Source organism: Puntigrus tetrazona, chromosome 18, assembly GCF_018831695.1.
Source record: "Puntigrus tetrazona isolate hp1 chromosome 18, ASM1883169v1, whole genome shotgun sequence".
In the NCBI taxonomy this organism is placed as follows: domain Eukaryota; kingdom Metazoa; phylum Chordata; class Actinopteri; order Cypriniformes; family Cyprinidae; genus Puntigrus; species Puntigrus tetrazona.
Window position 1 is genome coordinate 16,874,462 of NC_056716.1, and position 6,916 is coordinate 16,881,377.

Consider the following 6,916-nt stretch of genomic DNA (forward strand, 5'->3'; position numbering starts at 1 on the left):
TAACAAGTGTGTGTGTGTGTGTTATTTTAGCATCTATTACAGTATCTTTCTACTAGAGCAGAGATTTATTGTAGTCTTTACAAATATTTTGAACAGATTTTTTTTTTTCCATCTTTATTTGAATTTATTTAAAGTATTAGTGCTTCAGCACGGTTCACTCGTATAGCAACTAGCAATTCTTTTCATTTCATTACATAAAAAAAAAAAAAAAAAAAAATGTATGAATGTTATGAACTGAATTTGGAAGAACCCCTGAATGAATTAGCATTTTACACAGAATAAATAATACTGATAAAAAAAAAAAATAAAGCTAGAAATTATGGGTGCACTTTCAATCAACTGAACACAAAACACAATAAAAGCAATGGTTTAAAGTTTTACTTTAAAAAGATTACTAAAGAAATGAGTAAGAGATGTTTATCTAAACTAAATGTACAGAATTTAACCAAATCACAAATAATGGAATTACAATGAGCAATAATTACATTCAATACGGCATGATGTTAGCAGCAGGTCCTGTTTTCTGCAGATATGAATAATGAACACACTGAACACTAAATAATTAAACAACACACACACACACACACACACACACACACATCTGTGTGAGGAGGAACACAGTAGTTTGGGTCACACTCGAACACGTCTTTATTATGAATCACGTTTAATGTCAAAGTGTTATTAAACTTCACTGCAATGGTTGTGCAATCCTGTCAGAAACTTTTTAATAATATTAAAACAAACACACAAAACAAAATAGCATAATGATAATAAAAAGGCTGTAAATATAAAGAAATACAAATGACCCGGAATAAAAGTCTACATCATTCATAATTACTTGCAGCGTTAATAATAACAAACATATGGTTTATACGTATTTTAGTATATAATTTAGATCTTTTGTCTTTTCCAGAACTGGGGTGACGGCACCCATTCACATGCATTACTGAGACACCGATGCAAGAAAACACACTCATCTTGAACAGCCTGAGGATAGAAGCACATTTTTTGCAAACGTTCCTTTTCAAGCAAGACATGCCTTTAAACCCCAACACAAAAAAAAAGATCAAACCAAAGAGCCCGGATCCAGAAAACATCTAAAACGCATCAGATCCATGAACCAATCAGATCCTCGCAAAATCAGTCCCAATCGGTCTGCCTTTCATCTGTGGATCCGTTCCTCTCAAACGAGTCAACGTGTTTAAACACGAGACCAACTTCAGCAGTCACTCGACCAGCAAAAAACATTCAAGAAGAGATCCAGCAGGTGAGACGGCTCCGTTATCTTCATTCAAACGATGGTCTGGATCGTCTCAGGACATTTGAATAGAGCAGCTCCGCATCGACGCGCTTCAGCGAGAGCCGATGCAAACGACATCCGCGCAGGTGCTCATGATTCTACTTCCTGTCCGCTCACCTGCGACGCTTCCAGAGACGGGCAAACTACAGAGTCCACACGAAACCAATTCTGAGCTCACCATCTGTGAAAAACCAGCACTGAAGAAGGATTACTGAACGGTTTTAATGGTTTGCGTGGTAAAAAACCAGCAGGCATCCACGATAAAACCAGTAAGAAACCAGAAGTAAACCGGTGCAAACTCAATTAAAAATAAAACCAACACAAATCCAGCAAAAAAAAAAAAACACAGCACAAACTTGCTTGGCGAATCTAATTGATGAGTTCTGCAACACTCACATTATTAGAAAACTGACCTGAATGAGAACCGAATTGATCTGCAGAGATGATTTCTGGCTAAAATCTAATTAGTTTCAGAATGAATTAGATGTGCATCACTTCCTCTTTATTACGGTGAAGCCGCTTTGAACACTTCATAGAAACGTGTGACTCGAACGCGTGATATCCATCTTGAAGCTCAGCATTTCATGAATATTTAGACCCACATATTTGAGAATGTGTTCATGCTGCTCTTCGATCATTACAAAGTGTTTTATGGTGTATTCATAACTTTACATCCGTACGCATGTTACTTCTTGATAAGTGTTCCAGTTGATTTCTCATTAACACGACATGCTACATGACTTCCCTACATTTACTGCCGTTCCTCCTAAAAGAGACGCTTCGGCCGGAAATCAAAGCGTTTGCGCTTCTAAAAGCAAAACTTTTATCTGTCGAAAACAAAAGATGTTTTCAAGACTGCTATAATTCCACCATATGAGGTGAAATATCTTCTTCTGCGATTAGAATAAGAAAGAGGATCACACAGGTCTGCAAAGGCTGAGCTTCCCCTTCATTACCCTGCTGTTATTAAAATATTTTGTTTTTCATTGTTATTGTGAAGTGTGTGTGTGTGTGTGTGATTTTGACCAAACATGAGTTCAAAAGGAACACTTTTTTTGAGAATAGGCTCATCCTCCAGTTAAAAGTTGAGTTTTACTGTTTTTGAATCGATTCAACCGATCTCCGGGTCTGGAGATGGCACTTTTAGCTTAGCTTAGCATAGATCAATGAATCTGATTAGACCAGTAGCATCGCTTTCAAAAACGACCAAAGAGTTTAGATCGTTGTCCTATTAAAACTTGACCCTTCTCTAGTCATATAATGTACTAACACCGACGGAAAAAGAAAAATTTAGTCGTTTTTGAACGCGATGCTAATGGTCTAATCAGATTCAATGATCTATGCTAAGCTAAGCTACAAGTGCTCTCGCCAGACCCGGAGATCGGCTGAACGGACTCAAAAACAGTACGTGTCCACTTTTTAACTCCGGGGGAGATGGAGGAGGAGTATATTTCCAAAAAAGAGTGTTTTTTGGTCGAAATCAGTCCAGAAGTAATCGAAGCAGTCAGATTAAATGAACTGAAACATAATGCACATAGATGACGTTACTAACTACAATTTTCGTCCTGTCATTTGGAATCAGTAACAGACTACAGTTGGTAAGTAATCTACCCAGCTCTGTAAATAAGTCGCTCTGCTCTGAATGGGCTGTAGAAATAAAACGTGACCTCTGATCGCAGGACTTCACATCGTATCTCAGCAGCGGGCCGTCCTCAGATCTGGGCCACGAGCTCAAGCAGGTTCAGCCTCACGTAGGGGAGCGACCCAAAAAACAGGATCTCAGTTAAACACATCCAGCGACACGGCAGCACATTGCTTTCTGTGAGAGGAGTATGATACAAACACAATCCAGCTTCAATCCAGCTCCAATCCAGCTCCAATCCAGCTCCAATCCAGCTCCAATCCAGCTCCAATCCAGCTCCAATCCAGCTCCAATCCAGCTTCCCATCCACCGGTTAAACGCTAGCCTTCCATGCAATGCACTGTAGATGTTTGTTAAATGTAACACACGTTAAACTCTCCTCCTCTACGGGTTCTCTCTTATCCTGGAGGTCCAGCTGGTTACACTTTTCACGTTAATAACAGCTGAATTTGTTTGATGGCAGACACTCTTATTAGAACATTTCCATGTAGTTAGCAGTATCTCACAATGCTAAAAACAAACACTAGAAATTAAGAAATGGCATTTCTTTCTACATTTATTCATTTTCATTACAACAGAAGTATCAGAGCAGGCCGAAAATATTGGCACCCTTGGTAAATACGGCTCTGCATTGTTAATCTGTTTGATTTTTTTATTCTTTCATTGGATAATAAGAATTTAAAAAAATCACATTTTTCTCAAATACACATTGGACACAAGTATTGGCACCCCTAGAAATTCTTACGAGTAAAACATCTCCAAAATATACTCCATTTCATACTCGCTCCATCAAATCATCCGGCCATGGCCGCCGGTTTCACAGAATATAAATATATTCTCTTAATCGTCCATCACAATGAGAAAAAACTAGATATTCCTGATGCGGCTTTAAGAAAAGAGTTTTTGGATATTGTCTCTGGCTTTATAAAAGGCATCCCTGCAGACGTTTATATGATTACAGCGTGAAGAACATCCAGCGACCAAACCCTGAGACCCAACCTGAACTCTCCAGTCGGTGTTGAATCTCCATCACCAGAACATCACAGCCCAAGAGCTCCCTCAAATCCACCGCAAGTCACTCTTATAACGATAAAAATACCAGCACAGTCTCCATCATCCTAAAACGTATTTTTTGCCATCGATGGTTGCATGAAGAACCTTCAGCGTCCAGCGATTCTTTCCGGTGGAAAAAGGCTCAGATTATTTAGTCCTTCACAACGTTCTTTCACCGAAGAATCTTTGAGGAGCCTAAAACGGTTCTTTAAAGGAATTTCTGCGAAAACCACCTTTTGCGTATTTTATTTTAAGGTTCACTATAAAACACTAGACCTATAGATGGTGCTTTCAAGCCTCAAATAAAACCACAATTCACGTCTATAATAACATACATATAACAAACTTCCACGATGTTTAAGGCGAGACGCTAGACGAACTCTTACAGAGAAAACATCCGGAACACACTTCAAGTGCTTGTTTTATTGCATTTCATAGATTTTTAATTGCACTTTACCCAAGTTTTCAGTCATCCCTCTAAAATTACAATTCTACAAAGCAACATTCATCTGAAAACGCAAAGAAGGACGCCCCGACGCTTTCTTATTTTGCATCTAAAAGCAAACACCATTTGAAGCGAGACGTAGCGTCCGAACACTTCAAGCAGCTAAACATCACCGACGAGCGTTTCCGAGCATCAGCGGCTCAAAACGGAAAGGTGACGGCAGAGCGGATCCGACCGCGATCCAGCCGCCAATCACAGGAGCGCTGGAGACCGCGGGGCTTCAAACACACACCAACGGACTTCAATCAATCAATCAATCAATCAAGTCCCTCAGAAAACACCAGAGCTCCACAAACAGATCAAACCCGCTTCTGAAGACGAGAATAAAGACAGCGCCACCGATGAACCTCAAGAACCTCTCAGATGTTCCTCATGAGGATTTCCAGTCATGACTTCTGTGGAGTGTGTGTGTGTGTGTGTGTGTGTGTGGACGCACTTCAGAAACCTCCAGGACTTTAAGGCCAGAAACTACAAGTTTGCACGCTTCCACAAACACGTCTTTTCAGACCAGCGGAAAGGAAACATCCAAAACCCACTTTAAGGATTCGTTTAGTTATTCTCAAATTGTAATCCACTCCTCAGCAGTTTTACCCTCTCCGTTCAGGTCAGGCCTTTGTTCGTATTTCATTCACGCCGACTTTTGTACTTCAAAACGTGAAAACGCTCCTCTTTAAAGGCTGCGAGATGTCCCTCCGCTTTGCACCGAGTGAATGAAATACGAAACCAAAGAGCCTTCATCTAACACGTCTGCAAAATCAAACAAAGCTTGCCATATCTGATGTCCAGACGCGAATCAGTTAGGTTTATTTGCAAAAACAGTCATGCATGTTATTGCGCTGGCTTTATTTTTCCTGGAGAGGAGCTCCTGCAGCTCCTCGTGTCCTCCTCGGGTTTGGCAGGGCTGCGGAGACCCTGCTGAACGGTCAGACGCATCCCAGAATGCTCCTGCTCATCCGGCTCGGGCGGCAGACGGGACAGACGGTCTCCTCGCATGCCGCTGTCTGGCTCTTTAACTCCTGAGGTTGGATCACAAACAAGCGTCTGAGGCTTTCCCAGAGTGCTCCACAGCATCATGGAGGGCCGTGCACGTTCATCACAACACACAAACATTTAGGGGAAACGCTATTAAAGCCTTGCACTCCTTGTGAGATTATTCTGAACGCATTGTAACGTTTCTGGACGGAAAATAATTGTGCATGGACGTTCATTCAGCACCTACTACAGCGATGCAGATAGGAAGCGAGTGTCATCAAAGCAAGCAGCGTTCAGAAGAAGAGAAATCAGAGCTTCAGATGTGCGTTTTATGCAAGCGAGCAGTGCACGACAAACACGGGCGAATGCACGCGCGACGCGACGCGAGGTGCGGAGAGAACCACGCCTGCAGAACTCCACAGAACCTCACCTGCGATCGGAGGCTTTTATTTCGCAGGAGAGGCAACGCGGGCGATCAGCTGACGGCGGGCGGTCAATAATCGATAAGAGGCGTTGAACGCGTCGCGGACTCACCCGGCGAATATCGCGCATGAGCGTCCGCTTCTCTTCTGGGGACTCGGGCTCCGGTTCGTTCCGAGCATGCGGCTGGTGCGGGGTTTTCGGGATCAGACGGCCCCGTTCGGGCCTGCGGATGAAGAGGAAATGAAACGAGATGAAAATGTCGCTGCGCTTCGACGCGGCGCTCGAGATCCTAGCGCGTCCACCCCGGCTCGCGGCAGCTCCGGTGACGTCACGCGTCAGACAGGCGCGTTGGGAAAAGAAAAGTGCAAACATATGCATTGTGTTTATTTGGTTAATTAGATGCGGGAACCCGCCCGCTGGATGGCCTTATCTGCGATTCTTAGACCTTTCGAAAAATCTTAGAACTTAGAAAATCTGAAAATGCGCAAAAATGAAAGGAAGAAAGCTTTCGTCGGTTTTTAATGTTAAGTCTAATTTCTTTGCTTTTAATGTCATAGATCAAATCAAAATCTAGTTGACTTCCACTTTTCCCCCCAAAACAAGAAATGTGTCAAAAACTAATTTAAATTTATTATTTATAATTTATATTTCATATAAACGTCATCGTCATCTCTCATTTAGCCCTATATGGCAGAGTGACGTCATTAACAATGTAACAAATAATGTATTTCAGAAAGCAATGATTAAAACAATTACGTATTATTGACGCCACTATTTGTTTTACGTTCATAGCAACCTGTAAATAAATTGTATTAATTTTACATCTTGTATGCCTGCTGTAATGTATTAACATTTGTAAACATTTGTTCATATCGATTTAATAGTATTTCTAATGCTCTGGGTGTACTTACACGAGCTGAAACTTCACTGAATCAAACAGCTCAGATAGAATATATATATATAATTTATTTATTATTTATGTATTTATTTATTTATTATATATATTACTAACCTGTAAAGG

At 41.2% G+C, this 6,916-nt stretch overlaps 1 protein-coding gene across 3 annotated transcripts in view; it reads right to left on the reverse strand.

Moving 5' to 3' along the window:
• LOC122323019 (tyrosine-protein kinase CSK) overlaps nt 1-6,614 on the reverse strand; it is a 20,158-nt gene extending 13,544 nt beyond the window's left edge. Inside the window, exon 1 of one of the 3 annotated variants that reach the window (XM_043216634.1) lies at nt 6,007-6,614. The gene's annotated coding sequence lies outside the window, so the exon portion shown is untranslated. Of the gene's footprint in view, nt 1-5,902; nt 5,978-6,006 lie in introns of those variants that run through there. The other 2 variants (XM_043216632.1, XM_043216633.1) reach the window with 2 other exon arrangements.
• Between the last annotated feature and the right edge of the window lie 302 nt (nt 6,615-6,916).